Raw genomic sequence first — 8,441 nt, forward strand, 5'->3', positions numbered from 1 at the left:
TTACGAATTCTTTTGAGCACTTATTCAAGAACTTCTCCAGAGATTGTTTCAGAAATTCTTCAAGAGACTTCTCCAGGAGCTTGTTTTTCATGAATTCTTCCATGAGCATCCTGTAGGGTTTCGATAGTGATTGTTTTAGGGTTTGTTCCAAGAAATGCTTCAAGAATTCCTCCCACGATTCTTTCAGACATTTTTACTGATAATTCTGCTAGAGTGCATCGACGAATTCCTCCAGGATTTTCTTTTTCATAGCTTCCTTCAGTGATCCCATCATGGATTGCTCCAGAGAACTTTTCAAGAATTCCTCTATGGGTTCACCAGACATTTCTCCTGGGATTCCCAAAGGAATGTCAGCATAAATTATTTTATGCATTTCTGCAAGTATTCATTCAGATTTCTTCAGGGATTTCTCCATTTCAAAAGTTCCACTATAGATTGCTCCAATAATTCAATCTTGAATAATTCGAAGTATTTCGCAGCAATATCTTCTAGAAACCCTTAAAGGAAATTTAACCAGAGATTATAGGGTGTCCCAGAAAGTATGGGCACAACTTTGTATAGTGCAAATACAATCATTTTCTTAACAAATGACATTATTTATATTTTTGTATTTTTATTCAAAGTGTTTTCATTGGTACATGTTAAGAGTTTATACATTAAAAAGGGTTTTTGTATGCTGAATGTTTGAAATAAAAATACATTTAAAACTTCTGCATACTACTTTTTACGGTTTTGCCAAATACCCAAGTTTGAAACATTTTTTCGAATTTTTTTCGCATGATATATTCGAAAACATATTTCCTCAGATGGTTGATTTGAATTTTTCATAAAAATATGTTTTGCCTGTGCGTACGGGTATTTTAAAATTTTGAGAAAACTGAAAAAATCGCCTTTTCTATTTTTGGATACGACAGTTCCACAGACATTCGAGTTTTAAACATGTTTTAACGAGAATAAAAATAATTTATACTACACTTTATAAAGCTAAAGCATTTATTTTACTTATATTGAAATTAAATTGTGATTCTCTGAATGCTGTGATATATATTCAGAAGCTTGTTTTGAACTATTAGAAAAACAGGTTTTCATAATATCGCTTTTGGTGTTTAAATTCATTTTTCAGGTTCAAAAATATATGTTTTCAATTCAAACTAAGGGTTGTACAGTAGACGTTCGCTCGGTGCAAACGGTTTAACTGCAATGCTTTTAAAGTGCAAGTCCGCTAAGTGCAACAATTTTGCAGTTATCGCACCGCTATCCGTCAAAATTAAATGTCAACAGCGATGCGATGTTTTTCGCATGCACTTTTGCTGCAATGCGATGTTTTCCGTATGCACATTAACTGCATTCTGCAGCAACTGACAGTTCTTGCAGTTATCGAATTTCATTCGGTAAGTTAAACGTAAACATGTTGCAGTTATCGAACGTCTACTGTACATCCAAACGAAGTGTAAAATGCAAATTTTAATGATTGGCATTTGATGTTGATATATTAAGGCAGGATATGTGTGAAAATAAAGTAAGTTTATGCATCCATTCCCAAATGGCAGAGTTGCAAAGTTGTGCCCATACTTTCTGGGACACCCTATAGGTAAAATTAATCCAGGAGTTCCTTGACACATTGTACAAAACATTGTTTTGGGAGTCCGTCCAAAGATTCCAACAATAATTCGTCCAAAAATTATTGCAGACCTGGATTTCTGCATACTTTTTTCCTACAGAAATTTTTCCAGGAATTTGTTAGGAAAGCTTTCCTGGGATTTCCTAAGGAATTCCTCATGGGACTGCTGTCGGGATTCAGGGCTTTCTTTAAAAACTGCAACAGGGATTCCTCAAGGAGTTCCTCCGCGAATTCTTCTTAGAATTCCTTCAAGATTTCTCTAAGGATTCCATCTGCAATTTTTTCAGGAATTCTTTCTTTCATTTCCCCAAGAATTTGTCAAGGGATTTTTAAACAAATTTCTTCAGAGATTCCTCCAGGAACTATTCCTCTGGGAAGTGCAGCAGGGATTCCCCTAAAAATTCATCCAGGAATTCCTTCAGAAAAGCCTTTAGAGATTTCTGCAGGAATTCTTCTAGATATTTCTCCAGGAGTATTTCTAGAGACACATTCGGTAATTCCTACAGGCATTCCTCTAGGATATCCTTCAGAGATTCCTCCAAGAATTTCTGCAGCGCTTAATTCGGGAATTGCTTCTGTGATTTTTCTTCAACAGCTTATTTTAAAAATTCTTCCAAAGATTCTCTTACTAATTCCTCTTGAAATTGCTTCCGGGGTTCCTTCTGGAGTTTCTTCAGGAAGTCTTCTAAGGATTCCTCCGAAATTCCTTAAGAAATTTATCCAAGATTTTTTTTTCAGGAATTCTTCTAGGAATTTTTCCAGGGATTCCTCTGGGAATTCCTGCAGGGATTTCTCTGGCAGTTCTTCCAGAAATTCATGTAGAGATTCCAGGAGTTCCTCTGGAGATTCCTTCAGGAATTCATACGGGTGTTCCTCTATATAAATCCCACCAAGAATTCCTACATTTTTTTCCAGAGATTCCTCCAAGAAGTCCTCCAAGGTTTCCTTAATGCATTCCTTCATGAATTCCTCTAGGCATTCCTCCAGAGGTTCCTCCAGAAATTGCCTCCGGGATTGTTTGTAGAATTCCACCTGGAATTCCTACAGAAATTTATCCAGGAATTCTTAAAGGGATTTCTTCAAGGATTTTTTCCAGAGACTTGCACAAGAATTCCTCTAAAGATTGCTCCAGGAATTTATCGAGAAACTTCCTCATATATTATGTCAGCAGTTCATCTAGGAATATCTCCAGGAAATCCTTCAAGGATTACTTCAGAAATTCTTCCAGGATTTTTTCTAGGAATACCTTTTGGATTTTTTCCAAGAACTCCTCCAAGAATTCTTCCAGATCTTCCTCCAGGAATTCCGCTAAAAATTCCTCCAGGAACTTCTATAGGGATTTTTCCAGGGATTTCTCCACGAATTTCTCCAATTATTCCCCAAGGATTTTTTCAGGAATTTCTTCGAAGATTTCTCCAGGAATTCCTCCAGAAATTTATCTAGGAATTCTTCCAGGAATATTTCAGGGGATTTTTCAGAACTTTCTCCCAGGGTTCCTCTGAAATCCCCCCAGAAATCTATTCAGTAATAATTGTTGTAAGAATTCCTCCAGCAATTCCCAAAAGAAAACCTCCAGGAATTCCTCCAGGCATCCCTCCAAGATTTCATTCAGGAATTTTTCCAGGAACGCCTCCGGGAAATTCTCGAGGAATTACTCCAAGAATTTCTTCAGGATTTTCTCCAGAAAACTCTCTAGGAATTCATCTACAGGGGATACCCAAAATAACTGGGACAGGTAAATTTTTCACGCATTGACGTTATTGATCACGCGTTAGCTTCGGAACTATATAAGCACAATAAAGTGTTGCAACTCGGGCCGGAAGTTAGTACGGACTTGACAATATCAATGCTATTCGGCTGCAAAAGCTCCACAAATTTGCAAAAAAAAAAGAGAATTAGAGCTTTTAAAAAGAAGAAAACTACTTGAAAACTGGTTATTCATTCGTACGCGTAACTTTAGTTAAATTTTTATTTACACTGCGAAAAATAATTTTCCATCCACTTAGTTTCCTGATAAATTATTGTTTTCCGCCGTATGTTAGTTATTTACCTTTGCACGCTTAGAATTCAGGTTCCGTGGAGAGTATTTTATATTTGTTTACTTACATATGTCGATGATACTCCCCATATACTGTGTTTGTTAGCTTCTGGTTGTCTTTCGAAGATCTTCCATATGTTAATCTGAAAAAGCTTATGCTCATGCACCGTTCATGTTTCGCAAGGATGCGAACCATGCAAAATTTTATAGAGAAAAACAAAGAAGGAAAAATGGATTAGTAATTATTATGTGTTTAGTGTTTATGTTTATAAATAATAGCAGTAACTGTTTTAGTATTAGTGTGTATGTGATCAAACAGGAAAAAAAATCATCACGAATATCAATCATAATTTAAAGTATTTTTAATTATATTTAATTTGCAAGAAAATAAAATATTTTGTATTTGCAGCATAGCTGGGCCTTTAAAAATTTCAACATTTGATTAGGACGCCGAACTGTCTGGGCAGTGGCAACCATCTCAGGCATTCCCCTGGCACAACCCAATCAACATCGAACCAACTGACCCAAATTCTCGTGCTCGGGTAGATAATGCAAGTATCTCATCGCGCAAAAGAAATACAGTCAACCAGTCCAACCGGCCGAGCAACAGCAGAAAAATGCCCAAAATAGAGGCCCCTCCCTAATGGTCCAACTACCCTATATCGACTAATTATTTCCTCAATGTGGTCCACGTCGTCTCGCAGTCATGTAGCTATACTCTTTCTCAAATTTTATAACTAAATATTGAAACTAATACAGTAATGAAAATAATGTCTAGAGTTGAAATGAGGACAAATCTGTAATACAATTGATTTAGTATTTAAGTTTTTTAACATTTATTTGCTTTATTAAATTCGATTTTGACTGCGAGACGATGGAAGGTGATTCATACAAGAACTCTTATCGGATGGCACTTTATCCGATGAAGTCAATCGAAGTATGATTCCCCTTCCTTTGCTTAAATCCGCCACCCAAAGCACGCACCCAGTCGGCCATTGAGGAAGCCGTTGGCTATTGGACCGAATTATCCTGGGACATAAGTGGCTTTGATGGTCACTCCTGTCGCACCCATTAATCTAATGTTGTTATATCAGAAAAAATAACAATAAAGTAATAAAGAAATATGGTTTAACAACACTAGCAACAAGTGAAACAAGAGGGCCCTCAGAAGACACTCTTCCCTAGACAATATTGATCCAAAGCCCAGGGAATCGAATGCAATGAAATTTTGATCATTTATGACTAATATAATGAACTTTGAAAAACAGTTGACTTAATTTAAAATTATTGATAAGTTGTAGCGATTTCATTTATTTTATGTTTTTTAAGTAAATTTATCTACTTTTCATATGCATCCCATTACTTTTTCAATTTAATGCCGGCTATTTGGTTGCTTTCCTTTGAAACATAAATATATTCAAGTCAATTAGAGGGAATTTAAATGAACTCTCGAATTTTGAAACGATGATGAAGTTTTGGATAAATTGGTGTTATATTAGAATAATAATCTAATCGTTATAATTTTCTTTCGTGTAACGAATTTTAACTTTAGTCAAAAGTTTTTAGAAGCTTATTATATAAGTCATAAATGATCAAAATTTCATTGCGTTCGGTTCATTGAATCCGGAGATATAACAGCACAAAGTTGGCTAGCGAATAATTATACCTTTTTCTAGAACCTTTATAACTTCGTGTAGAATAGCCCGATCATTTCCAATAAATATTGACTGATACACAACTAGTTGATGAACTTACAGTAATAATTTGAGAATGTTTGATGCCCTTTTCGAAAAGTTACAGTTAGTTGAACATTTTTTGAAAAGTGAAAATTTTACCTGTCCCAGTTATTTTGAGTAACCCCTGTATGAATTGCTCCTGGACATCCTTAAGAAATAATGTTAGTAATTTCTCCAGGATTTTCTTCTGGAATTTTTCTAGAGAATTTTTCAGAAATCCTTCCAGAAAATTCTCCAAAAATATCCTAAGGAATTTCTCCTGAGATTCCTTCATGAATTGCTTCAGGTATTCTTCCAGGGGTTTCTTCACAATTTTTTCAGGGATTTTTCCAGGGATTCCTCCAGGAAATCCTTCGAAGATTTCTAGAAATTTATCCAGTATTTTTTTTGTTCATTAATTCCGCTAGATATTCCACCAGGAATTCCATCATGGATTCCTCCAGGCATTCCTCCAGGATTTTATCAAGGAATTTATCCAGAAACTCCTCCAAGAATTACCCCAGGAATTTTTTTCCAGGAATTCCTTCAAATATTTTTCCAGGAATTGCTCCTGGACATCTTTCAGAAATTATGTCAGCCATTTCTCTATGGGTTCCTCCAGGTATTTCTCCAGGAATTTCTCCTGAGATTATATCAGGAATAGCTTCAAGGATTCCTCAAGAAATTTCTTTTTACCCAAGAATACCTCCAGAAAATCCTTCAAAAGTTCTTCCAAGGATTCTTCCAGAGATTCCTCAAGCAATTCTCACAGGAATACCTCTAGGAATTCCTCCAGGCATTCATCAAGGATTTTATCCAGGAATTTCTCCAGGAACTTGTCCAGAAACTCCTCCAGGAAATACCCCAGGAATTTCTTCAGGATTTCCTCCAGGAATTGCTTCTGGACATCCTGCAGAAATTATATCAGCAATTCCTTCAGGAATTTCTCCAGGAGATCCTCTAGGGATTTGTTCATAGTTTCTTCCAGGAAATTTCAGGATTTTTTCAAGGATTCCTCCAGGATTTTCTTTAGGGATTCCCCCACGAATATCTCCAGGGATATTCCCAGAGATCCCTCCAGAGATTTCTTCAGAAATTCCTCCAATGGTTATTCCAGGAAATCCTCCTGGAATTTCTCAAAGGATTTTTTTCAGAAATTTCTCCAGCAATTTCTCCTAGAATTCCTCCGAAGAATTCATCCAAGAAATTTCTCCAGGAGTTCCGGCTGGGACTTATCCAAATATTCCTCCAGGAATTATGCTCGGAAATTGTTCAGAAATTTCTCCAGGATTCTCGCTAGAGGTTTTCCCAGGAACTTCTTCAAGGATTCCTCCAAGAATCTTTTCTGGGATTTCTCCAAGAATTCCCCCAAAGAATCCTCTAGAAATTAATGTAGAATTTCTTCTAGGATTTCCGTATGAGATCAGGAATTTCTTTAAGTATTCCTCCCATATTTTCATACAGGAATTCCACCAGGTATACTTTCAAAAATTCTTAAAGGGATTCCTCCGGGAATTTCACCGGGAATTCCTCCAGGCATTCCTGTATGAATTTTAACAGCGTTTCATCCAGGTTTTTCTTCAGGGATTTATCCAGGAAGTCTTCCAGGTATTTCTCCGGAAATTTATCAATTTCTCACTTCACAAATTCCCCCTCTCTATAAAAACTAATTCAGGAGTTCCTTCGGAAGTATCAGAAATCCTACAAACATCTTTTCAGGGATGTACCCAAGAACTTTTTTCAGAATTACGTGATTTTTCTTAATATTTCAAGAATTTGTGGAGGAATTTCTCCAGCGAATAGTATCGGAAGATAATTTGAAAAGCATGCATACAGGAACCAGGACATTCTAGGTTAGTCTTCAAAAAAGGTCGTAATTTTCAAAAGATTTCAGCTATAATTTCTTATAAATATTTTGTTGACTTTAACAATATAAAAATTAGACGAGTGAATAAAAATAGCTAATCTTCCAGAAATTGGTCACCGCTACCAGCATCACGTTGATTTGTCTAGATCAGGTGAGCTTTTTTTAACGTATTGAACAAAATACAAAAGATTAAATAATGCTTTAAGAATATCATGTTAATATACTCAATTTCATCGTGCTGCGTTTATTTATACAAGCTAGTATGTACATATTTGCTAATGGTGCTTGCCCATATCGTTATTCTCAGAAGTGAACTTATCACCCGGCAGAACGTGAAACGTTACAAACAGATGCGGAAACAGTAGACCAGCCTCTTTCGAGGGAATAAGAGCCACCTGGAAGAAGCGAAGTACGAAGAAATGGAACTGCTGTGCCGTTCCTATGAAACACGGAAGTTCAACTGAAGCTCAATGCATTCCGCTACGGTTTAGCGATCCGAAATATGCAGGGATAAGGACAGGGGCCTCTTGACGGACGGACGTGAGGTGACCGAAAGGTGGAAGCAGCACTTCGATGAGCATCAACATGGCGTGGCGAACGTAGACATGGGAGACAACGACTACGCCAATGCAGCAGAGGACGGAAATGCGCCAACTCCCACGCTGGGGGAAGTTAAGGATGCCATTCACCAGCTCAAACCCAACAAAGTAGCTGCTAAGAAGGTATAGCAACTGGACTCATCAAAATGGGCCCAGAAAAGTTGAGCACCTATCTGCACAGGTTGACAGTTAACATCTGGGAAACCGAATAGATACCGCAGGAGTAGAAGGAAGGATTAATCTTCTCCATTTACACTTGGATCATTTGGATTGTGAGAACTTCAGAGTAATATCCATATTGAATGCTGCCTGCCACGTGCTATACCAGATCATCTTCCGTCGTTTGTCACCTAAAACGAATAAGTTCGTGGGATGTCAGGATATCAGGACCCAGCGCATGTTCATCTACTACAATACATCATGTACAAAACGCTAATAAGACGAGTTGTCCTCTACGGATACGAGACATCGACCATGCTCGAAAAAGACCTCCACCCACCCGAAGTTTTCGAGCAACGCGTGCTAAGAACGATTTTCGGCAGTGCGTACGGTATGGGGCGGCGGCGAAGGATGAACCACGAGCTCTATACGGCGAACGCAG

Source organism: Aedes albopictus, chromosome 3, assembly GCF_035046485.1.
Source record: "Aedes albopictus strain Foshan chromosome 3, AalbF5, whole genome shotgun sequence".
NCBI lineage: Eukaryota > Metazoa > Arthropoda > Insecta > Diptera > Culicidae > Aedes > Aedes albopictus.